We start from the raw sequence: 27,169 nt of genomic DNA, 5'->3' as shown, positions 1-27,169 counted from the left end.
TCTTGTCAAATGCCTTCTCTGCATCAATTGAAATGGTCAAGTGATTTTTCTGCTTTGATTTGTTGATGTGGTGCATTACATTAATTGATTTTCTTATGTTGAACCATCCTTGCATATCTGGGATGAATCCTACTTGGTCATGATGTATAATTCTTTTAATGTGTTGTTGGATACGATTTGCTAGAATTTTATTGAGGATTTTTGCATCTATATTCATTAGAGAGATTGGTCTGTAGTTTTCTTTTTTTGTAATATCTTTGCCTGGTTTTGGTATGAGGGTGATGTTGGCTTCATAGAATGAATTAGGTAGTTTTCCCTCCACTTCGATTATTTTGAAGAGTTTGAGGAGAGTTGGTACTAATTCCTTCTGGAATGTATGATAGAATTCACATGTGAAGCCGTCTGGTCCTGGACTTTTCTTTTTAGGGAGCTTTTGAATGACTAATTCAATCTCTTTACTTGTGATTGGTTTGTTGAGGTCATCTATTTCTTCTTGAGTCAAAGTTGGTTGTTCATGTCTTTCCAGGAACCCGTCCATTTCATCTAAATTGTTGTATTTATTAGCATAAAGTTGTTCATAGTATCCTGTTATTACCTCCTTTATTTCTGTGAGGTCAGTAGTTATGTCTCCTCTTCCATTTCTGATCTTATTTATTTGCATCCTCTCTGTTCTTCTTTTTGTCAATCTTGCTAAGGGCCCATCAATGTTATTGATTTTCTCATAGAACCAACTTCTGGTCTTATTGATTTTCTCTATTGTTTTCATGTTTTCAATTTCATTTATTTCTGCTCTAATCTTTGTTATTTCTTTCCTTTTGCTTGCTTTGGGATTAGTTTGCTGTTCTTTCTGCAGTTCTTCCAAGTAGACAGTTAATTCCTGCATTTTTGCCTTTTCTTCTTTTCTGATATAGACATTTAGGGCAATAAATTTCCCTCTTAGCACTGCCTTTGCTGCGTCCCATAAGTTTTGATATGTTGTGTTTTCATTTTCATTCGCCTCTAGGTATTTACTAATTTCTCTTGCAATTTCTTCTTTGACCCACTCGTTGTTTAAGAGTGTGTTGTTGAGCCTCCATGTATTTGTGGATTTTCTGGCACTCCACCTATTATTGATTTCCAACTTCATTCCTTTATGATCCAAGAAAGTGTTGTGTATGATTTCAATCTTTTTAAATTTGTTAAGACTTGCTTTGTGACCCAGCATATGGTCTATCTTTGAGAATGATCCATGAGCACTTGAAAAAAAGGTGTATCCTGCTGTTGTGGGATGTAATGTCCTATAGATGTCTGTTAAGTCTAGCTCATTTATAGTAGTATTTAGATTCTCTATTTCTTTATTGATCCTCTGTCTAGATGTTCTGTCCATTGATGAGAGTGGTGAATTGAAGTCTCCAACTTTTATGGTATATGTGTCTATTTCCTTTTTCAGTGTTTGCAGTGTATTCCTCACGTATTTTGGGGCATTCTGGTTCGGTGCATAAATATTTATGATTGTTATGTCTTCTTGTTTAATTGTTCCTTTTATTAGTATATAGTGTCCTTCTTTGTCTCTTTTAACTGTTTTACATTTGAAGTCTAATTTGTTGGATATTAGTATAGCCACTCCTGCTCTTTTCTGGTTGTTATTTGCATGAAATATCTTTTCCCAACCTCTCACTTTCAACCTATATTTATCTTTGGGTCTAAGATGCGTTTCCTGTAGACAGCATATAGAAGGATCCTGTTTTTTAATCCATTCTGCCAGTCTATGTCTTTTGATTGGGGAATTCAGTCCATTAACATTTAGAGTTATTACTGTTTGGATAATATTTTCCTCTACCATTTTGTCTTTTGTATTATATATATCATATCTGACTTTCCTTCTTTCTACACTCTTCTCCATATCTCTCTCTTCTGTCTTTTCGTATCTGACTCTAGTGCTCCCTTTAGTATTTCTTTCAGAGCTGGTCTCTTGGTCACAAATTCTCTCAGTGACTTTTTGTCTGAGAATGTTTTAATTTCTCCCTCATTTTTGAAGGACAATTTTGCTGGATATAGGAGTCTTGGTTGGCAGTTTTTCTCTTTTAATAACTTAAATATATCATCCCACTGTCTTCTAGCTTCCATGGTTTCTGCTGAGAAATCTACGCATAGTCTTATTGGGTTTCCCTTGTATGTGATGGATTGCTTCTCTCTCGCTGCTTTCAAGATCCTCTCTTTCTCTTTGACCTCTGACATTCTAACTAGTAAGTGTCTTGGAGAACGCCTATTTGGGTGTAATCTCTTTGGGGTGCGCTGCACTTCTTGGATCTGTAATTTTATATCTTTCATAAGAGTTGGGAAATTTTCAGTGATAATTTCTTCCATTAGTTTTTCTCCTCCTTTTCCCTTCTCTCCTCCTCTGGGACACCCACAACACGTATATTTATGTGGTTCATATTGTCCTTGAGTTCCCTGGTACCCTGTTCAAATTTTTCCATTCTTTTCCCGATAGTTTCTGTTTCTTTTTGGAATTCAGATGTTCCATCCTCCAAATCACTAATTCTATCTTCTGTCTCTTTAAATCTATCATTGTAGGTATCCATTGTTTTTTCCATCTTTTCTACTTTATCCTTCACTTCCATAAGCTCTGTGATTTGTTTTTTCAGTTTTTCTATTTCTTCTTTATGTTCAGCCCATGTCTTGTTCATGTCCTCCCTCAATTTATCGATTTCGTTTTTGAAGAGGTTTACCATTTCTGTTCGTATATTCAGCATTAGTTGTTTCAGCTCCTGTATCTCATTTGAACTATTGGTTTTTTCCTTTGACGGGGCCATATTTTCAATTTTCTGAGCGTGATCCATTATCTTCTGCTGGCGTCTGGGCATTTAGTCAGATTTCCCTGAATGTTGGACCCCACAGGTTGTAAGGTTTTTCTGTGAAATCTCTGGGTTCTGTTTTTCTTATCCTGCCCAGTAGGTGGCGCTCGTGGCACATGTTTGTCTACGGGATCCACCAGTAAAAGTTGCTGTGGGTCCTGTAACTCTGGAAAACTCTCGCTGTAGGGGAGGTTTGGCAGCCGAAGCGTCTTGGAAGAGTGCCAGCCGGTCCGGGGGTCCGAACGCGGGGAGGGTCGCCGGCCGCCACAGCACGTGAGAGCACCTGACCAAATTTCCTAGTCGGCCCGGGGCGCCAAGTGTGGCGGAAGGGCGCCAGCAGTCACAGCCCGGGAGAGTACACTGTTCCCAGGCGGACTGGGGAGTCACGTGTTTGGAAGGGACCCCCTGGTCACCGTTCTCCGCAGTCTGGGGATTTCTGACCCTACTCTTTCAGTTGGTACGGGGGGCCTCGCGTGGTGGGGACGCCAGCTGCCGCGGCCTGAGGGGACTGCCTGCCCAATTCTGCCAGCTGGCCTGGGAAGGAGGAAGGGAGGGACTCCGGCTGCTTGCCGTCCCGCCCAGGAAAGCCCGCGTCCCTCGGTGTTCTCACCGGAGCTGGTTCTCCCAGACAGTCAGCCGTTCCAGGATGGGGTATGCTGTCCCTTTGATCTCCGTCATGGCTCCGGGAGCTGCTCTGTATTGTCTCCACTCCCCCAGTAGCTGTTCTGGAGGAGGAAAGGTGAGGGCGGCAAGGCTGTCGAGGCTGGTGGCGGAGGAGCCGGTGACGGCGGAAGAGGGCACCGTGGTGGTTGGAGAGCCGCCGGAGTAGGAGGGGGAAGAGAGTGGAGAAGGAGGGCGGGCGGGTCGGCCGCTGCGGGGCGTGGGCTCCGCGCGGCGGGCCGGCGGAGAAAGAGAGGGGAGAAGGAGGGCGGGCGGGTCAGCCGCCGCCCAGACTCATAAATTTAACCACATCAAAATGAAAATGATAAATGGAAGAGACAATTACATTACACTGTATATATTTTTGTACTGCTTGTATCTCTGCCATGTTCATGTACCACAGAAATAAATTAATAACTAATTAATTCAAAACCTTTAAAGGTACAGCGGTGATTATTTCAATCATATGGATAACATATTTAGGAATACCCTAAAGCAGGGAGATCTAGGCAAATTCAAAGACATGAAAGAAACTTCGTATGGCTGTATATATTGGCCAAATGGAAAAGAACATTAAAAAGCTAACATTTTTTCATTTAAAAAATGCACTAGTCTTACTGATAAACTGAATAAGATACAGCTTAATATTACGAGATTCAAATCTAGAGTACTCAATTGTGATTCTGACCTCTACAGCTAAAGCTTGAACCATCAGAAAAATCAAAGCCTGGGAAATAAGCAAATGTGGTCTGGAATTGTCCCACTAAAAACAGTTACTGTTACTTAAGAGTCATACTTTCATAAAAAAATAAAATCTCTGTAGTGCCTTCGTAAATGAAAATGTCAAAAACTATGGAATGTATAGTTCTAAAATGTTATTTGATACTGTCATACTTCACTAAAATAAATTATAAAAATGTTCTGCTTTAGAACAACATTTAAGTCTGTAAAAGATCCCAAAAGAATGTTTATGAAAGCAGAAGAATGTTTATGAAAGATCCCACAATTAGGCTTTTGAATATAATGTATTCTATAATACTCTGACAATAAAATTAATAATTTGTGTTTTCACTATGATGTTTTACTTATTGATTTTCTTAACTATATAGTTTAAAGACCTTTCAAAAGAAAAATGAGATTACCTGGGACAAAACTTTATGGGCTAGGGTGCATGGGTGGTTCAATGGTAGAATCCTCGCCTTCCATGCGGGAGACCCAGGTTCAATTCCCGGACCATGCACACCCTCCCCACCGCCCCCCCCCCCCAAAAAAGCAAACATTATGGGCTATCCAGAATATTCTGTATTTCTGTTTCCAACCTCCAGTTTTTCCTTCCTTCATATCCCCTTATTAGAAGATCATTTTGTAGATATAAGACACCAATAAATAATGTTAATTAGAAATATTTAGGACCTATATGAATAAAATTAAAAAAATTTATTGTTGGGTATAAATAAAGACAAATCAATTAAAAGACTTTGGCAAGAGGAAATATTACAAAAGATGCCACTACTCAATAGATTCAAAATCTCGGGAAGAGTATTCTTTGGTCTTAAAGTAACTTTCTCACAGTGGCCCTAATTTTTTTGTTCGTGTTCCTTTGAAATTCTGATAAAAGATATGGGTTTTCCCAACAGAAACATGTACCAAGTCATATACATATAAAATTTTATATTAAATTTAAAGATTTTCATAGAGCCCCTGAAACCTATCCATATTAACCCCGTGCCACAGATTCATGAAGGGCAATTACTGAACTCCTAAGAAGAAGAAATCAGTAAAAAGAGCCAAAAAGACTTTGAAAATGAAGAGTACTAAGGAGGGACTTAACTTTATGTTATTCAAACACATAAATGAATGGCACTCAATTCTGCAAATAAACTCACTACCCTCTTCCCCTACGTGGAACATGACTCCTAAGGATGAGCCTGGCCTTGGCAATGAGAGACTAAGAATGCCTTCTTGACCAAAAACAGGAAAAAAAATGGAACAAAGAAGAGATTTCAAATCGAGTTGAGAGGTTGTTCTGGAGGTTACTCTTATGCAAACTTAAGCTACACACTATAAACTACCACAGTGTGCCAAGCCCCAACCAACAGTATTCCTGAGAACCTTAGGGACTGCCCTAGGCTCTACCTAAGCCTCTATAAAAGTTTATCTTAGTAAGTTTATTTTTTTCAGCAAGCGAAGGCCTTTAGAGATTGATTTTATGCCAGATAAACCCTGAAACCCAGAGCTAGCAGTCTCTTTAAAAACATCAACCAGTTTTATTCCTCTACCTCATAAGGTCAACACCCCTTTCCAGCACAAAGAAGTTAAAATTGTCACTGCCCAGATACCTCTGAAGATTGAGAGAATGATCATATGAGAGGGAGGAGATGTTAACTGAGTAAGTAGGATTTAACAAATGACTACGAATACTGATTCACTATATAGACATTTCTTTTTAGTTTCTGGTGTTTTAGAATAGCCAGAAGGGAAGATCTGAAGTTGATGAGCTGTAATCCAGTAGCCCTGATATTTGATAATGATTGAATAACTATACTGAAAAAAAAAGTCAGCTGCTTGGGTCTGTATGGGTCTACAGTTGGATAATTTGTTCTGGTCCCTGATCTATCTATCTCTGACAATACTACCTGGTCTTAGTTAAACTCTCTCTATTGTAAGTCTTAAAAATGGGTACAGGGGAAAAGAAATGTAAGAAAATAAGTTATCAGCAGCTAAGAGAGTTCAAATAGAGTCGAGAGGCTACTCTTACAAAAGCTGAAGCTAGATACTACTAACTACCATAGTTTGCCAAACTTCAACCCAAACCATTATTGTTAACCTTAAAGAACACCTAAGGGCTCCATCTGAGATCCTACAAAAATTTCATGTACTAAGATTTCTTTCCAGGAACATACAACTTCCAGATGGGTTCCTAAGCTAGATAAGTTCTGAAACCCAGAGGGGCCAGCCTTTCCAAGAATATCAACTAGTTCCATTCCTCTATCCCATATTATCGACACCCCTTTCCAACATGAAAAAATTAGGAAGGGCAGAACCCAAATACCACTAAAGATTCGCAGAAGGATCAAAGGAGGAGGAGTTATAACATGTGAAGATAGGATTTAACAAATGAGTATGACTGCTGAATCATTATATCATTATATTTCTTATGGGTGAGGAAAGGTATGTAAGTGTGGGTTCAATTGGCATTTCTCTAATTATGGGTGGAGGTTTGAATATTTTTTCATTCATATGTTTAAGGGTCACTTTTCTCTCTTTTGTGAATTTTCTGTTCATGTTTTTGGGGGTTTTTTTTTGGCATGGGCAGGCTATGGGAATTGTCCAGTGTCTTGGAGAAGCCAGAAGGAAAAACCTCAACTTGTGAAACAGCAACCCACACCAAACTCTGAAATGTGTTCTACAGAACAACTACGTTATAACGTACTTGAAATTTATTGTTTTTTGTATAATGTTGTATTTTATAATAAAAATGTTTTAAAAATGGATAGAGTACAATATTAATGGTCAATGGGGGTAAGGAGTATGGGATGTTTGGGGCTTTCTTTTTTCTTTTTATTTCTTTTTCTGGAGTAATGCAAATGTTCTAATATGATCCTGGTGATGAATGCTCAACTATGTGATGATACTGTGAACTGCTGATGATATACTTTGGATGGACTGTAGGTGTGTGAATATATCTCAATAAAATTACATTAAAAAATGAATGGCAATGAAATAAACTAGACACAAAGGATAGATACTGTATGATTCACTTTTATGACCATGGTAAAGGGAAAGTCAGAGGCTTATAATATAGGATACAGGACCCAGAGATACATGGAAGCTAGAGATGGGTGAATGGTTAGCTAGTGAGGTTGAACTTAAATGCAATGGGATAGATAGGAGTAAAGATGGTTCACTAGTGGTTCTGTAGGTAATATTACCACATTGAAGGTGAACATGATTGAAAGGAATTATATAGACCCATGTGTCCCACCAATTAACACTAAAAATATAATTAAGTTTTTGCACGAACTACTTCAAGGATACGAAATCTTGTACAAAGAGTGTATAATATTGTGGGATAGGAGGGAAACTGTGATGCATGATGTCAGCTATGGTTAACAGGAAAACACCAACAGTACCACAGCAATACCAGGGGTAAATAATGTGGCAAGGGAGAAGAGTTAAGGGGAGGCTTGGATATTCTATTTGGTGAGGGTGTGTTACTCTTGGGAAAAATGAAATTACCTAAAATTGAGAGTGTTAATGGACTTTTGACTTTGGACATTTATATATGATGCTCAATGGATGGAAGAAGCTAAAGGATGCACTGAATGAGAAGCAGACAGTGAGTGATGGTGCGTACATATGAGCAAATATTGTGCTGCTACAAAAACAAAGTTGTGAGGCACGCAATATTGTGAACGAACCTGTGGGACATTTGGTGAGGCAAAACAAGCCAGAAACAAAAGAGCAAATATTGCATAGTCTCATTTAGAAAACACTTATAAGAAATTTGGGGCATAGACTATAAGCTCTTATATTACTTACATTTAGTCTGGAGTGGTAATTATTATTCCTATATTTTGAGAGGCTGTGTTATATATGTATAACCTGGTATTTAGAAATAAGAAAGAGCAGACCATGTCAGGATTAAGGTACTTCAAAACACAGGGGTAAGGAAGACATTGTCTGCATTCTAGAACTTCACCTACTCTATAAGACCAAAGGAAGAAAGGTTTATGTTATCCAGAACCTAAATTTAACCCAAACACAGGGATCCCAGAATAAGGGCCTTTAATCCTGTATAGCTTAATGTAATGCCTGGATACATCCCAGTGTATATTAAGCAGATAATCAAAAAAGTATTGCCCAAGTCTCTTGAGGGATGGGAGAAGAAAATATAGAACCATTAAGCTTTACCACCGCGGAAACCCCTGATACTGTGTCAAACATTAGGGATAACCAAATCAATAGGCCAAGCCCTGGATCTTGAGGCTTGCTCTTGTGAAGCTAACGTAGATAGTAAAGAAGCTTAGCCTACCTACAGGTAGGTATAGGTAAGAATTACTTCTGGAGGCTCTCTTTTGTTGCTCAGATTGGGCTCTCTCTCTCTCTCTCTATGTCCAATTCTGCAAGTGAAATCATTGGCCTCACAAACATGGGACGTTGACATTCAGGGGTGAAAGTCTCCCTGGTGGTGTGGGAGATAACTCCCAGGAATAAGGCTGGCCCTGGCACCATGGGATCGACAACACCATCCTGACAAAAAAGAGGGGAAAAAGTGTAACAAAGAAGGTATCAGTGGTTGAGAGAGTTCAAATAGAACTGAGAGACTACTGAGGCCACACTTATGTAAACTTCTGTTAGACATTGCTATCTATCATAGTTTGCCAAACCCCAACCAAAACCATTTCTAACAACCCTAAAGAATACCTAGATTGCTATATAAGATTCTACAAAGGTTCCAGGCACTAAGGTAACTTTCCAGAAACCTACAACCTCCAGATGGGTCCCTGGACCAGATAAGTCCTGAAATGCAGAGGGGCCAGCCTCTCCAGAAAATCAACTAGTTCCATCCCCCTATCCCATATTATTGACAGGCCCTTCCAATGTGAAAAACTTAGAATGGGCAGAGCCTAAATATCCCTAAACAGTGGGAGAAAGATCAAAGGTGATGGTGCTTATGCTTTGAAGTTTATTGCTTTTTTGTATATATGCTATTTTTCACAAAAAAGAAACAAAAAGTCTATTGTGATAATAAATGCACAGCTAAATGATGATTTTGTGAACCACTGATTATACACTTTGGGTGATAATATGGTATGTGAATATAGAATATATATCAATAAAATTGCATTAAAATTTAAAAAAAAGAAAAAGAAATGCACATCCCAGCCATTATGACGGTAATTTATAGAAATTATGCTTTTGTCTACTTTAAAGAATTTTTTCACAATATGATGTACTTTCATAGGAACTTTATATGTATATGATATAGCAATAATATGTGATGTGGACTAGGAAAAAAATTAAAGGAATGAAATATGAAGAAAAAAGTAAACGATCCTAGTTTCACATGTTTTAACAAGTCAAATAAGAAAAATAAAAGAAAAAGAATTCATAGGACAAAAATAAACAATGGCACTGGTAAAGGAATAGACACATGAATCAATAAAATAAAACAGAAACCCAGAAACAGCATCTAGTAGCTGATAAAAGAGACATTTAAACTTCGGAAAGAGGAGGGATTTTTCATAACTGTCTCCAGAGAAACTGGTGACGTATTTGGGGGAAAAAAGTAGAAATTTATCTCACAGTATGACTTAAACTCAATTTCAAATGAATTAGAGTTGAATGTAAAAAGTAAATCCAAAAGAGCCAGAAGAATAAAATGAAGGCATGGAAGAGGTGGCCATAAGAAAAAAGACTGGTCAATATATGTATATAAAAAAATTTTAAATGACAAAACACACCACCAATAAAATTAAAAGGTAACATATATTTGTAACATAAGATAATCATTTGTAACATAAGACACACAAGAAAACTCTTGTGTCTATATAAAGAACTCTTAGAAATCAGTAAGTGAAAGATGAAAATAACAGCTGATAAATGAACAAAATATATGCACTGAAAATTAACAAAATATACATACAATAAACATCTGAAACACAATTTGCTCTCATGAGTGATTAAAACAATTAAATCATAACAATAAAATACCAATTTTTGGCTATCAAAATAGGTCTTTTATTTTAAGATAATAGAGATAGCAAGAATACAGGAAAATGGACATTATCATACGCAGTTAATTGAATATAAACTGGTGTGTTATTTCTGGAAGGCAATATAGTAACTAATAAATCTTCAAAATGTGCATTGTCTTTTACCCAGTCATACCATTTCCATGAAACTATTCTATTCTAGTAGGCTTCACAGCTTAATATAAAAAAGGCAAAAACAAAAAACAAACAAACAAAAATAAACCCACAAAACTAAAAAAAAACAACAACTAGATTCCCTAGGTCTCCAATTAAGATTTGGGCCCCTGTATATTTGTATTAGAGCTCTCTAGAGAAACAGAACCAACAAGAGTTATCTGTAAGCATGAGATTTATAAAAGTGTTTTGCAACCATGGGAATGGGAGATTCCAAAATCTGTACCATAGGCTGTGAAACTGGCTGCTCCGATGAAGGGTCTCAACAAATTCCAGAGGAGAGGCTTGCTGAATGAAGAAACTGAATAAGTCTCACTTCTGCAATAGTCTTCAACTGATTGGTTTATCTTGTTTTCAGGAGACAAGCCCTTAGGTGATCGTAAATGTAATCAGCCACAGCTGCAATCAACTGACTGACGATTTGATAAACCAGCCTTTTGACTTATCAACCAACCACGAAACATCCAACCAGACAACTGGGTACATCACCTGGCCAAGCTGACACCAGTACCTAACCATCACAATATTTATGTCATTTAAGGCCAAATGCAAAAATGAATTATAGGGCAAAGACAAAGAGGTGGCATGGACAGAGCCCCAAAAGTAGATGCTGTGAATGAGTTGCTAGAACATAAGAAAGTATTATTTCAATTAGTATTTCCTTATGCATTCATTCATCCATTTCTGAGCATAACCAAAAGACAGGCACTATTCTAAACAGCTGCAACTCAGTGGTACAAAAGATAGGACATGAACTCTGCATGCAAGAAACATTCATTTGAAGATTGACTGAAAGAGAGAATAAAAAAGTAAAGAAATTAAGATAATTTCAGTTAAAGAAATCGAGGAAATTAAAAAGAACATATAAAGTGTAATGGGAGAGGGGCTGAAGGGCTTAATAGAATTTGGGTAGTTAGGAAAGGCTTCATCAATGCAATGACTTTTTCTTCTTCTTCTTCTTTTTTTTTTTTTTTTAAATTTATTTATTTTTTTTACATGGGCAGGCACCAGGAATCGAACCCGGGTCCTCTGGCATGGCAGGGAAGCATCCTTGCCTGCTGAGCCACCGTGGCCCGCCCTTTCTTCTTTTTTTATGAAAAATAACATATATACAAAAAAGCAATAAATTTCAAAGCACAGCACAACAAATAGTTGTAGAACAGATTTCAGAGTTTGGTATCGGTTACAATTTCACAATTTTAGGTTTTTACTTCTAGCTGCTCTAAGATACTGGAAACTAAAAGAAATATCACTATAATGATTCAGCAATCATACTTGTTTTGTTAAATCCTACCTTCTCTGCATAATTCCACCATCACCTTTGATCTTTCTCCCACTCCTTAGGGGGTAATTGGGTTATGACCATTCTAATGTTTTCATGTTGGAAGGGGCTGTCAGTAATATGGGATAGGGAGATGGAATTAGCTGATGTTCTGGAGAGGCTGATCCCTCTGGGTTTTAGGACTTATTTGGCCTAGGAACCCACCTGGAGGTTGTAGGTTTCTGGAAAGTTACCTTAGTGCATGGAACCTTTGTAGAATCATATACATTGCCCTGGATGTTCTTTAGGATTGGCTGGAATGGTTTTGGTTGGGGCTTGGCAAACCATGATAAGCAGCAACGTCTAGCTGAAGCTTGCTTAAGAGCAACCTCTAGAGTAGCCTCTCGACTCTATTTGAACTGTCTCAGCCACTGATACCCATTTTATTACACTTCTTTCCCCCATTTTGGTCAGAAAAGCATTGTCGATCCCATGGCACCAGAGCCAGGCTCATGCCTGGCAGTCATCTTCCATGCCATCAGGCAGACTTTCATTTGTGGATGTCTTGACCCCTCTGGGGGGGAGAGTAATGATTTCACTTGCAGAGTTGGGCTTAGAGAGGGAGAGACCAAAGCTGAAGAACAAAAAAGGTCCCTGAGAATTAACTCTTCGGCATGCCTATAGGTAGGCTATACTTCTCTACTACATAAATAAGCTACACCAGAGCAAGCCTCAAGGTCCAGGGCTCGGCCTAGAGACTTGGAGTCCCCAGTGTTTGATACACTAACACCTTTTTTGCCATTTATTCTTCTGTGTGCTCAAAATTAATTTTCCTGTCCTCTAGTTTGCTTATTCTTTCTTCTACCTCTTCAAAATCTGCTGTTGGGTGTCTCTATTATATTATTTATTTGGTCCACAGCATCTTTAAGCTCTGTGATATCTGCTATTTTTCTATTTATTCTTTTAAATTCTTCTTTATGCTTTTCTAGTGCCTTCTTGATCTCTCTAAATTTTAAAAAAATTTTTATTAACAAAACCAATCAACTTACAATATGAACATTCTTGATCTCTTCTATGTCATTAGCCAACCTGTTGAATTTATTTAGTAGTTGTCTGAGCATCTTTGATTAGTTGTTTCAAAGTCTGTCTCCTCCAGTGTTTTAATTTTGTCATTAGGCTAGGCTACATCTGTCTGCATATTCATATGATATTGTGGTTTTCTGTAGCCTTTGAGACATGTAATCATCTTGATAGGGTTATTTTGGAAGTTGACTTCCTTCAGTAGTCTAAAGTTTTGCATTTGTATGATAGGCATGCAGCAAAATGGGGGGCTTGCAATGGGGCACAGTGGGGGCTTGCATGTAGGGAGCCACACTGGTGGCTGGAAGCGTGGGGCTGTGAGGGAGGTGGCGTGGGGGCCGTGGGAGTAGGGAGCTGCTTGAGCAGGCTTTGGAGCGTAGGGTCAGGGTTTGGCATGGGGAACATGGCAGCAGAGTGCAGCAGGAAGCAGATCGGAGTGTGAGGGGGTAGGTGTGTGGGTACATGCATGGAGCACACTGGGGCAGGACAGACAGGTCAGGGGTGCTGGGGTGGGGCAGCTGGGGCGCAGGCGTGAGTGGGAGGCAGGATGCAGGCGTGGGCATGTACAGGGTTGGGAAACAGGTATGCAGGTTACAGGTGAGGGCCGTGATGGGGGTTTGCCCATGCTACACACACCCTGGCACGTACCCACACTGCGACCCTACTCCCCGTATCCAGCTCACACACACACTTGCACTCCCACACCAGAGCATCTGTGTCAGGTCCCCCTGGCCATCCTATAATCCACACACATACACCCCACCCCCCCAACCAATGCAATGACATTTGACCTGAGAAGCGAATGCCTAAAACTGCAATCTCAACTTCTCAAATATCTGGTAACATTATGAACTAATTTACATTTTTTACTCCATAATGGATTAAAAACATTTGGCATTTCAATTACAAGAATGATTATCAGTATACCCTAACAGGGCTTTTATATGAAGATAATGGTGAGTTTTTTTCAGTGGCATGGGACCGAACAGTGAGGATGCCTGGAAACAGGCTGACAGGGCCCAGGAGCCAGCTTGTCCAGTACTCGACTTGCATGTCTTGCTAACTATTCCTGCTAGATATTCACACTACCCTTACTATACAGCTTTAAGCAAAACGCCACTCTCCAATTTGGAAAACTGATCCAGTCCACAGATACATACGCCTAACAATTAGAAAACTCTCCCTTATAATAAGCTAAGCCCTGGTTTCCTATAACTTTTAACAAATATGGCATAGGAATTATATACCCTAAGACTAACTTTTTTCCAAACATGATAGCCTTTAAATATATGAAGAAACAGTGAACCTCTTAATCTTTCCTTTCCTGATTGATATTAAGTATCTATTCTTTCATCTCTCATGGGCATAGCTTCTAGATTCTTCATCAGTCTTGTTACTCTCCTTTGGAGTCTCATAATTGATTAATGTGCTTCTAAGTGGTGTACCAAGTGCAGGGAAGAATATTTTATCATTAATAGTGTTTAGAATTGCTGGTGTATAGTGATAATAAAAAAGCAGACCAACTTCTAGTAAGTTTCATTATAGTTTACAAATTTTTTACAGACAATGCAACCACTTATTGCCTCCATCTAAGTCAAAGCTAAACCACTGAGAGCATCCTGCCCTTAGTATTACTAACACTGAGCATTCTTAAAATATGACAAGAAGTGAACGTTATTCTATATATGCTGTATTTTGTGCAGTGCTGAGATTATATTCTATTAGTAAGGTTTAAAATTACACATATTCAAAAGTTAAAATTTAATTTAAAAATCTCCCAAATTGGAAACAAATAACATATATCAATATAACTCCATAGAAAAACTAATCTCTATCAACATAACATTTTGAATAACTTTAAAATACTGAATTGCCTATACATACTCAGTAGTAGCAGAATACATTCTAAGGATAAGTAGAGTTATCAAAAAAAATCCAAAACCTCGTTCACTAAGCATTATTAGAAATATCAGTACAATTAGTATTATCAGTAGTAATATTAATACTATTTTGAAACATTATACACACACAGTGGAAGAGAAAATATTATATTGATGCTGTTCAAAGAAATAAATGATAGAATTTATGTTAAATAATATTAAATATGAATCAGAAATAACAGTATGAATTCTTTTTTCTTTTCAAGAGTATATATTTTCCTAAATTTGCCCAATAAAGAGACCTAAAAAAATGACAAATTCCTTAGCAATGAGCTTCCATCGTGTATCACCCAGATTGTGGTTTATTAATATTCCCACTAAAAGAATCCCAGGTCTCTTGGAAGAAGGGCTGTTTCTAGGTCTAAGACAGAAAATAGACAAGATCAGCCAGAAACACTGTTGGTCAAAACAAGGAAGCAAAGAAACCATCAAAAAACACATGGGGTTCTGTCAAAAGGGCATAAGAGACAATTTACAAAGGCTCCCACAGAAATGGAAAAACAGAAATCAAAGAGTAATTACTCTGTAATATATACACAGAATATATACAAAAATCCAAGAGTTCATAATAAGACAATACAAACAAATGACAAATCAAAAAAGAAAATGCAATGATGTAATGGCTGTTACTGGAGGTAACAAAGACACCTCTTTTTTGAAAGTTAAATACTAAAGGGAGGAGATCTTTGAGGAGGTGTGGGTGTGCTCCTGCTGTGGCCCCCGGCAACATGCTGGCCCCCAGGTCCCTACAGGAGCCCGGACCCACGTGTGAGCCGCCTGCTGGCCTGGCTGATTGGTGCACTGGTGTCCACTGAGACTCGCAAAACTTCCTGCGCCTACTCTCGAAATTTCCTGCACCTGTGCAACACGACTGTAGAACCTGGCTCACGCCCTTCTTGCCACCTGGTGGCTGCTGTTTTGACACTGCCTTTTTATCTATGATGCCTGTACGAGCAGGCACCATCCATAAGCCTGGAATTGACCAAGGTGGTGGACTGCCAGTTGTTATCTCCATCAGAGGCAACTGATGATTTCATATCAAAAGAAATTTGGTTGACACCTCTACAGTTATATGAAACAAGAAGACTAGAAACCTTTCCCTCTCTCTCTAATTTGCACAATTTTTTTTTGGATCGTGCAAGAGCAGGGAGGGAAAGATGGATGCCGATCACATTGTTAACTGCTGATGGGGAGTTTCAGCTTTTCCAGGTGATGAACTACAGTTGGAAGATTCAGACTATTTAGAAAAGCATTTCTCTCCTGAAAAAAAATCAAAGAAATCATGAAAGAAGACAAATTTCACTGCCTAGTGATGCATGACTGCCATCTTTATAGCCTTTATGTGACTATTCAGTCAATGTATAAACAAGTTTACCCTAAGTTACATGTCATAAGACTGCTTGTTTGCAAGTTGGCATATTTGAAGTAGTCCTGATGAATAAGGAGGGTTGACCAGACTTGTTTGAACCTGAAGGAACTTCATGCCTATAAAAGTTTTAGCACAGCTTTTCTTATTTCAAATAAGTTATTGAGCTTCCTGCTTATTTTATAGTTTAAACCTTACAACATGCTACCAATATAAAGTATTAATGCTCTTGTCACCAACATGAGAGAAAAACTCAGCAGTTTTCACTTCAATATTGTTTTATTATCGCAAAAGTTCAAGTAAGATGTCCTACTGTCTTTGCTTTTCTAACTATCCAGTATATTTGCACTTTCCCTGATGCACTCGGCTGTTTGATTTATGCAACCTGTAGACTTTCTATTGGAATTAATTTAAGGGTGTTATGATTAGGTGGTAAAATAGACAAGACAACCCTTGAGCAATAATGTCATTTTCTTACTATGTCCTTAGCTTTGGTGGTTAAAATAAAATTCTGTTTAAAACCAAATGGCATTATCTGTTCCCCAGACTGAAATCTATTTTAGTTAATAGATTTAAAGAAATATGAAGCTACTTACCAATTTAACAAAAAAAACATAATTATGTTTACTTTGAAGTGCTAATTAATAATGCAAAGAGTTTAGAGAAATATAGGGCTAGTCATCGTTTAATGGTGATTATTTTCAGTATGTCTTATATGGGTAATTTTTTCACCTTTTAAAATAGGAATAAATGTTGATTAGAGGTGGGAACTGGTAAGTAAGACATCTTGTATTTCAAGATCTTTGACTCCATCGTTAAGTGGGTTTCATTTTTCATGAAATGTCTTAGTTTTCCTATCTGTAAAACAGTAATAAAGATAAATAATTTAAAAAATACTAAAGAGAAAGAATTCAGCATTAACCCTTTTTTTCCAACTAACCTTAACTGATGATGGAAAATTGTTCTTTACAAAAGAATTCCACCTAACAAATATGCATGCAATACTGTAATTAGAAAATTGCTACTTTGTAGCCTGTAATGAAATCACTATTTCAAGAAAACCTCATCAATGGATGAAACCATCAGAAGAATGATAGTGAAATTTACAATTAAGGGATTAGACTACCACCATCCATCTTAATATGGCTGGGATTAGATATTATTTGTCTTCTGATATGATGCAGTAAATGAAATATACAGGAGCACTTATGAAGTATTCTTGCCAAAATAAAACTGAATCTAAATCTGATCTAGCCTCTAGAGCTAACTTTTATCTTATAGGAGAAATCAAGGAAACAAAAGACAACAGGAAGGATCAAACCGATACATCCAGAATGTGAGATATTCTCTAAGAAAACTGACCTGCAGAACAACTAGTCAAAAAAAAAAAAAGAATAAGAAAAAGAAGGAAGGTAGGAAGGGCTCTAGATCTAGGGCCAGATAGTAAATATATTAGGTTTTTAGGCCATTTTGTCTCTATTGCAACTATATTTTGAAGCTGCTGTGAGAAACCAGTCATAGACAATGTAAATGAAAAGGCATAACTGTTTTCCAATAAAATGTTATTTACAAAAATCCAACTCTGCTCCAGATTCAAATAAATTTAAGAGACATGTCTAATTAAATGTGATGTGAAGACCTTGTCTGGGTCTTGATTTGAACTAACCAAAAAATATATCTGTAGATAAACAGGCACAATGTGAATATGAGTTTGCTATCAGATGGCATTAAGGAATGGCTGTTAATTTTATGTTATGGACAAACTAATCAAATAGACCTAAATGGGTAACAAGTGCTAGAGATGAGAATTTAAAATGGAGAGGGGGGCTCTGCTGGTCTGAAACTGTCTTGTACCCCAGAAAAGCCATGTTCTTTAATCCTCATTCAATATTGTTGAGTGGGATCTTTTTAAGTTGTTTCCATGGAGATGTGACTCACCCAACTGTGGGTGGGACCTTTTGATTAGGTGGTTTCAACGGAGATGTCTTTCCATCCATTCAAGGTGGGCTGCTTACTGGAGCCACTTTTCGAAAAAGCTTCAGTCGCCAGAGCTGACAGAAGCGACACAGCCAACAGGAGACCCAAACATTTGGAAATGGAAAAGGTAAATGTCACTGGGGAAGTTGTTTGAAATAAGAAGCCAAAGAACCCAGGAGATGCCAGCCACATGCCTTCCCAGCTGACAGAGGTGTTCTGGACCCAGTCGGCCTTTCCTGAGTCAAGGTATCCTTTCGCTGGAAAACTTAACTTGGACAAAGTTTTTTTTCTTTATAGTTTTTTTCATTTTTTATTAATTTTTAATTTTTAAAAATATAGCAAACACATTCTTAACTTATGATCATACTGTTCTACATATATAATCAGTAATTCACAGTATCATCACATAGTTGCATATTCATCATCCTGATCATTTCTTAGAACATTTGCATCAATTCAGAAAAAGAAATAAAGCGAAAATAAAAAAAACAAAATTATACATACCATACCCCTTACCCCTTCCTTTCATTGATCACTAGCATTTCAAACTAAATTTATTTTAACATTTGTTCCCCCTATTATTTATTTTTATTCCATATGTTTAACCCATCTGTTGATAAGGTAGATAAAAGGAGCCTCAGACACAAGGTTTTCACAATCACACGGTCACATTGTGAAAACGACATCATCATACAATCATTTTTAAGAAACACGGCTATGGAACACGGCTCTACATTTTCAGGCAATTTCCTCCAGCCTCTCCATTATATGTTGACTAACAAGGTGATATCTATTTAATGTGTAAGAATAACCTACAGGATACCCTTTCAATTCTGTTTGGAATCTCTCAGCCATTGACACTTTATTTTGTCTCATTTCACTCTTCTCCCTTTTGATCCAGAAGGTTTTCTCAATTCCTTGATGCTGAGTCTCAGGTCATTCTAGGATTTCTGTCCCACATTGCCAGGCATGTCCACACCCCTGTGAGTTATGCCCCACGTAGTCAGGGGGATGGCAGTGAGTTTGCTTGTTGTGTTGGCTGGATAGAGAGGCCACATCTGAGCAACAAAAGAGGTTCTTTTGGGGGTGACTCTTAGGCCTAATTTTAAGTAGGCTTGACCTATCCTTTGTGGAGTTATAACTTGGACATTTTTCTGGACTTAGAACTGGAAACTTGTAACATAATAAATTCCCTTTCTAAAAGCCATTCCATTTCTGGTTATATTGCATTCCAACAGCATTTAACAAACCAATACAGGGACCTTCACCTAATCAAGAAGGAGGGAAGGTTTCCCTATAAAAGTAATGATTGGGTGAGACTTGAATGAAGAAAGAGAAACAGAAAAAGAATTTTAAGCAGAAGGAACAACATAGACTAAGACCCTGTGCTGCAAGGAAAAGTATCTCTTGTGCAGACACAAAAGGCCAGCATGGTGGGAGCTGGGAGGTATAACGTGAAAGTGAGTCAGCTTAAAGGAAGGGAAGTGGAGCCAGAGAGCACAGAGGATCTTGATTTCATCCTAAGAACAATGTGAAGTATGTCAAGTGTATTATGCAGATGAGTTACAGGATGAGATGTTTATTTTCAAACAATCAGCCTGGCTGCAGACCCCTGAAGCAAGAGCTGATATCAGTCTGTTAGGATGCCACTGCAGTAGTGTAGGGGAGAATAGATCAGAGTGTGGATTAAGGAATTGAAAAAGGAGATAGGCAGATGGATTTGAGAGATATTTAAGGGTAAAACTGAGAGATACTTAAGGATAAAATTGATATTTAAGGTGATGAATTGAATATGGAAGTTAAGAAGGGAGTATCAAAAATTATTCTCAGGTTTCTACCTTACATAAAAGGTGTGCCATTCACTGAGGCAGGGAAGAGGGAAAAAGGATCAGGGAGGTCCGTGGGGAAGAGAGAGATTTCCATTTTGGATGTATAGAGTTTGGGGTGACTGTGAGAAATTTTGTCATAACTATCAAAATTTAGGGGTGCTGCCTCGGCATCCATCTTACTCTAAGCTACTTACTTCAACACTGACCTTTGGCCTAGTTAATAAACAGTTTTTCACCCCAGGGACCTATACTCCCCAGAGTTCAAACCCATGTCTGCCATCATCACCCAGGCCACCCTAACACTTTACCCAGAACCCACAGCTGATCGCAAATGATAAGCTAACCATCCTCACCACCCTAAGGCTGCCAGTCCCTCTGCCTTTTCACATATGTTTTACTTAAACTAACCAATCCTTCCACTTCCACAGGAAAGCTACTTACCTCTACTCCTGGACCACAAGAGAGGCACAAGCCCTGAAGTCTCTCTCGCTCTGCTGTTGTGCTCCCCATCTGCTGGTTGAGCCCCCTGAGCCAGCTGTGCCTCCCACTGACCCCTCATCCACAACACCCCTCTCTGGGACCCCAGGGAAACCTGCCTTGGTTTCCCATTGTGTTGCACCTGACCTCCACCCAGATCCCAATTTAAAATCCATCTTAATAAATTTGAAAAAACCAAGCAGATACTTCTATATATTGATGAGAATGACTGGGATCACCAGGCAGAAGAAGAGAGAAAAGGGGATCGCCAACATTTAAGAATGTCATAAAATCACTTTAAATCTTGAAAGAAGAAAATGAACCTTCACAGAAGTGGCTATGGAGTGGCTGGAAGAACAGAATGATAAGGAAACCGAGAAGCGATTGTTTTGAGGACAGAACAGGTAACATCAAACACAATTAAGAAGGCAAAAAAGTCTAGTAAATTTCCACTGATTTTAGCAATATGGAAGTCACTGGTGACCAATAGTCACTTTTGTTAGTAACATTATAAATACCATTCATTAAAACACAACCCCAAAAGTAAGAATTCTTGAGATACCTTTAATTCCATTGATTAACTCACTTATATGCTAAATATGCATTCTATTTCTAGGAGAGATTTTTGCAAACCAAAACTTACAAAAGAGATCACACAAACATGCAACTTTACACACTATAAAGCATTTAATGCAACATGGGTATCCAAGCATATCCAAGAAAATAAGCAAAAAAAAAATCTGGGACGAATGTCAGGAAACTACACAACGGTGCAGAAGCACAACCCTTGAATCATTTAACTCCTTGGCAGCAGAAGCCATGTTTCCTGGAGCTGAATCTCCTACCAGCAGTAAACATCCTGGGAATCTCTAGTATGAAGGATTAACAGACCGGCCCATGCACTGGAAAATATATTGACAAAAATAATCCAGTACTAGCTCAGAAGGAATGAAATAACCTAATATCCCACTGCCAAATCTGAAAAGTAACAGAGTTTGTAATAATCTTAAAAGACCATTTTAACAATATAGCACAACAAAATAGACTTTTCGGTAATATTTTATTGCCTCAATTGCTAAAGAAATTCAGAATAAGAAATTCCCTAGATTTGTAGCATAATAAAAAAAATCTTTTAACCAATTACAATTTACACCATAGTTGAAACTTGAAATTCAATCAAATTCCATGCTAATTTTCCATAAATCAGCCTTCACCTTATATCATCCACTTATTTTGGAATATAAATACATCAACAAAGACCTTAAACATCAATATTTTTAGAAACTTAAAACAGGGAAATATTTAAAATATTAATTTCAAGATGTCTTTGTCAAAATACTGCATCTTGGTTTTACAATATAAATCTAGGAGTAACCGTGTTATTACTCACATTATCTTATTACAGTACAAACTTTATTTCCAAGATGTTTCTGAGAAAATTTGTGTTTGAAGACTTGATCACAGATTAACTTGTAGAATCACATCCTCCTCTTTACAGAAAACAAAGTACTTAACAGCATTTATTTTCACATACTACTAAAGCAAAGGGGACAAGGTGCTCAAAAATAATAAAAAAGAAATTTTGCAAATAGTCAGGGTCATATGTACTGGGTAGACAGAAACTCATTTGGTATTCATTAGTATACTACTGTCCCTTGTTTTAAAGATGATGTTTAATTTACATTTACAGGTGTGGATAAACAGATCAATTTATTACCAGCGTGCCTTGCTATATGACAAATGTATTTTAAAAAATGTCTTTTGACTTTGAACAAAGCACTATTTAAAAACGATGTTGCTTTGGCTCTCCATTACAGACATTTGCTCTGTAAATGCCCAACATGACCAGGCAGCAATGTGGAGCTGGCTTGGTTCTCAGCTATGCACAGTTATGCTATATGGCTTGAAGTTCTATTTCAACTTGTTAATAACATAATGCTGTCTGTTCTACTTGTGGCCTAAAAAGCAAATGTAGACATTCATTCCAACTTCTCTTCTAAAATGTTCTTCTGATAGGTTCAAAAGATAAGATTAAGGGGACACTAATGGATATTTCATAAGGAAAGAAACAAATCTACTTGAAAAAATTTCTTTATTGGATTTGTTTGTAATTTATGTTTTAAAAGAAGAATTTCAATGTGTCATTATATTCCTCCTTGTGCCACAGGAAATGGTGGATTAACAGAGAATACATTAAAAGGATGACTCCCACAGACACCAAATTGGTTCCAGGTGGAGTAAAGTAGATTGGGGGGAAGAAAAAAAAGTTCTAAAACACAAGTTCATTAAAAAAAAAGTTATCAAATACCTGAAACTCAGCCTCAAATTAAAAATATATATATATATATATTGTTATATGTCATTTGGAGAAATTAAGAGATCTTATTAAAAATCTAGTGTCTGGGAGATATTAATAATGACATTGGTAAGTTCACAGACATCTATGTTGATTAATTTGGGTAAAAAACACTAAGAATGCAATGGAAAACAGGTATAAAAATAGCAAATCCAGCACATTTTATTGCCACCAAAAAGCATGCTCACTTTTAAAGTAATCATATTTTACAAACTCCCTCTTGACAAAAAACACACAAAGATCTACAACCACTGTAAAATTCTTCCGCAAAACCTGAGTTCTGGGTTTCCTGATTCTTTAACATACATAGCACAAGTGTTAGATCAGTAAAGTTAGATACTCTAGAGTCACGAGAAAAGGCCAATTCTGCCGAGACTGATTAAATATTTATGTCACATTCTTTCTGTAGCAGAACTAAATATAATCATAAGAGTTAAAAATCTATTGGGATCAATAAAAAAAAGAACAATCTTCCTATACAGAAATTATATGAATTTCTATGATAACTCATCATCAGAAGACCATCTCAGAGTCATTTTTCAGTTTTGGTCATGGATGTACAATGAAACATTCACATTCCCTCACTCTTTCACCCATCTGGGTGTGGAGACACACACTAAACCCACAGCTGTGAGCTGGTGGGCAAGGATTATGGCTGCTGTCGATTAGAGCAATGTGGTGGTCATCATGAAATTGAAACTCACTGGTATGGGTGGGTGAAGATGACAAACCAGATTCTGGTCTCACCAGCACTATGCTCTAATCAGCCTAAATGAAATGGTAGCCTGACTGCCAGAATTAACTGTTGGACAAACCAGGATACCTTTTCCTGGGAGAAGCACAAGGCATTCATTCTCTTCTTCCGGTTCTTAGCGCCTGTTTGCCAACTATCTAGAATGCTCAACCTAATCTCCCCGTCCTTCTGGAAAACTCTGACTGCTCTGTTAAAAGTTGCTTTGAGGGTGTCTCTTTCATGAGGCATTTCCCTATTGCTTCAGGCATATTTTGGCACTTCCCTTTCTAGGATTTCATTGTGTCATACCCTTATTGCCAATATACAACTTAACGAAATGCGTTTGTAACTACTGAGATTCTGGGAAGATGACCGAACAGGGTAGAGTTCAGCCCTGCTCCAAGGAAAAGTTAGAGAAGGGATGGGAGAGCGACTGAGATGGTGATTGAAGAGTGCAACTGTCCTGGGGGAGTCTTCTGCACCACATAGGGTGGCCCTTGTTGCAAAAGCTGAGGAACTGAGAAGTAGAACACTGGAGCCAAATGCGGAAGCATGGAGCCCACAGGAGTACATGGACAGGGAGACAAGGACTAAGAAGTAAGCCAAGCCGTGTTCCTTGAACACACTACCCTCACCCATGCAGCACTGTGGCTCGCGACTTGCCCCACACCCCACACACCTGAACCCTGTCACCTGTCTCCACTCCCCACACTCCAAGCACCCCTGCCCCACCAATCCCTAACACATGAACCGGCCCCACACCCCATCCCAAGTGCAGCCCAACCCACCTTTCCTGCACACCTCCCAAGTACTGCCTACCCCTCCCTGCTTCCTGCAGGCTGTCATCAGTGCATAAAGGCTGCGGGCACTTACTTCCATACCCAGGCTACACCCACCCTCCCACCTTCCCCTGCCTTGGTTTCCCATTGTGTTGCACCTGACCTCCACCCAGACCCCAATTTAAAATCCATCTTAATAAATTTGAAAAAACCAAGCAGATACTTCTATATATTGATGAGAATGACTGGGATCACTGCCTCCCCCTCCCTGATCCCTGCAAGCTGTCATCAGTGCATAAAGGCTGCGGGCACTTACTTTCATACCCAGGCTACACCCACCCTCCCACCTCCCCACCCCAACCATAATTACACAGCCTCACCCCCCACCTAAGCTCTATACATCAGTTTATGGCACTAGGCCCGTGCATATGCTCGACCCCCAGTTACGACCATCAGCTCTGGGAACATAAGTCTACGACACTCCTAGACCCATGCACACGCATGGCCCTCGGTCACACTTCCCAGCTCTGAAGAAAGTGCTGATATGCACAGCTGGGTCACATCCACCCCCAGCTCACGAAGGCATAATACCAACCTGCTGCCGTAGCTCTGTGTACACACACAAAGGGCCCTGCGCCCTAGATCAGTGCACACCAGGGTTATGCCCCCAAGACCTGTGCACCCACACCTACATCTTCCCTGGCCACTGGGCACCCACATTCAAAAGCACCAGCATAATATCCCCAACCTGTGCCTATACCTGCGCTGCAACGCATCACCTCACTGTTGTGCCCTGCCCCGTACCCTGTATACTGCTATACATCTGCAAACACAAGGCTTCAGACTACTGAAAGAAATCAGTTTCCAAAGTAAATCAATCAAGATATTTACATGCGAAGAAAACAATAGAGATCACTAAGCATATCACAATGCAGACAGATATAGACCTGCCTAATGACCAAATTAAAACACCAGAGGAGACACAGACATTGGAACAATTAATCAAAGATGTTCATATAACTCCACTTAATAAAATAAGTGGGCTGGCTAATGACATAAAGGAGATCAAGACATTGGAACAACTAATCAAAGATGTTCATATAACTCTACTTGATAAAATAAATGGGATGGCTAATGACATAAAGGAGATAAAGAAGACATTAGAAGAGCACAAAGGGGGGAATATGAAGGGATAAATAGAAAAATAGCAGATATCACAGAGATTAAAGACTCTCTTGACCAAATAAAAAACATACTAGAAGCACACAACAGCAGATTTGAAGAGACAAAAGAAAGAATAAGCAATACAGAGGACAGGATAACTGATTTCGAAAACTCAAAACAGCAAATGGCAAAAAAAAGATGGAAAAATTTGAATCGGATCTCAGGGAAATGATACACAAAACAAAGCGCACAAATGTAAGAATCATAGGTGTCCCAGAAGGAGAAGAGAGGAGTAAAGGGCTAGGAAGAGTAGTTGAGGATATAATGGGGGAAACATCCCAACCCTTATAAAGGACATAAATATATAAGTCAAAGAAGCCCACCGAACTCCAAACAAAATAAATCCAAACAGGCCTTCCCCAAGGCACATACTAATCAGTCTGTCACATGTCAAAGTGAAGCAGAAAATTCTGAAAGCAGCAAGAGAAAAACAATCTGCTACAAACAAGGGAAACCATATAAGACTGAGTTCAGACTACTCAAGCGGCACCATGGAGATGAGAAGGCAGTAGTAGGATATATTTAAAAATCCTGAAAGAGAGAGACTCCCAGCCAAGAATTCTTTACCCAGCCAAATTGTCCTTCAAAACTGAGGGAGAGATTAAAATTTTCACAAATAAATCCTGAAAGAATTTGTCATCAGGAGACCGACCCTACAAGAAATACTAGAGGGAGTTCTGCCAGTTGAAAAAAAAAAAAAGACAGGAGAGGAAGGTCTGGAGGAGGGCACAGAATTGAAGAGTATCAGTAAGCATAACTTAAAGGATAAAACGAGAAAGAGGGAAGAGAATATACAGGTCCAACAAGTAAAATAAAAAAGATATATGGTAGATTCAAGAAACACCTTTTCAGTAATAACTTTCAATGTTAACAGACTAAACTTACCGATTAAAAGATACAGATTGAAAAAATAAGATACAGATTGGCAGAACAGATGAAGAAATATCTGAAGCTATCTCTCTTCTGAACCATAAATGCTTTGAGGGCAGGACCTCAGTTTTTAATTTTTGATTCCCAAGAACCTATCATAGTGCCTGACATAAGAAAGCACTTAATATCTACCGATTTTCTAGAAAACTGACAAAAATTAATGTTCTATATTCAATGACTGACAAGTAATCTTGTTTATGGGAATTTCTATGTATCACAATTACCTTCATTAAACTGACAATCACACCTTAGGATGGGATTCAGAGTCATAACCACAAACATAAAATTACTTCCTTCTTTAGGTATAAGCAAAAATCTATAAATCACTGGCAACAGGAAATTTACACAATAATCTCTTGATAAGGCCTTAACTACCAATTTTTTAAAATCTTAAGAGAATCTCATCCCTTCCCCACTCCAAATGAAACAAAACTTTCTATTTTCTTCTAGTGGATAGGGATCAGGAATGACATAATTAGCCTCCCAGGCCGATCATCCTGAAATAATTCTGACAACCATACTAGTTACCACTTTATTCAGTCTATCAGTTGTTTTAGATTATTTTAGATCAAAATTAGCAATGTTTCTACAAACCCCAAGAACTAGATACCTTATAATACATATCCTTTTTAAGGCAAAAGTTTTAACTACTGGATATAGGAAATAGGCAAGATGGATGAAAAAGATCATGAGAGAGGAGAAGAAAAAGTTTATTGTGGGTAGGAAGACAGATCTAAGTGTTTTTTTGATGACCACTGATGAAGAGTAAAAAACAGGGTGCAAGGGAA

At 38.3% G+C, this 27,169-nt stretch overlaps 1 protein-coding gene and 1 long non-coding RNA gene across 6 annotated transcripts in view; one reads left to right on the top strand and one right to left on the bottom strand.

The window, feature by feature from the left end:
* LOC143662094 (uncharacterized) overlaps window positions 1-20,554 on the top strand; it is a 40,049-nt gene extending 19,495 nt beyond the window's left edge. Inside the window, exons 2-3 of the long non-coding RNA XR_013165138.1 lie at window positions 18,079-18,180; window positions 20,311-20,554. This is a non-coding gene — a long non-coding RNA (uncharacterized LOC143662094). The remainder of the gene's footprint in view (window positions 1-18,078; window positions 18,181-20,310) is intronic.
* DYM (dymeclin) overlaps window positions 1-27,169 on the bottom strand; it is a 603,069-nt gene that overhangs the window by 232,520 nt on the left and 343,380 nt on the right. The window lies entirely within an intron of this gene.

The sequence above is a fragment of the Tamandua tetradactyla genome, chromosome 18, assembly GCF_023851605.1.
Source record: "Tamandua tetradactyla isolate mTamTet1 chromosome 18, mTamTet1.pri, whole genome shotgun sequence".
NCBI lineage: Eukaryota > Metazoa > Chordata > Mammalia > Pilosa > Myrmecophagidae > Tamandua > Tamandua tetradactyla.
Note: the sequence above shows the minus strand (reverse complement) of the source record. Positions and strands in the feature narration are given on the sequence as shown.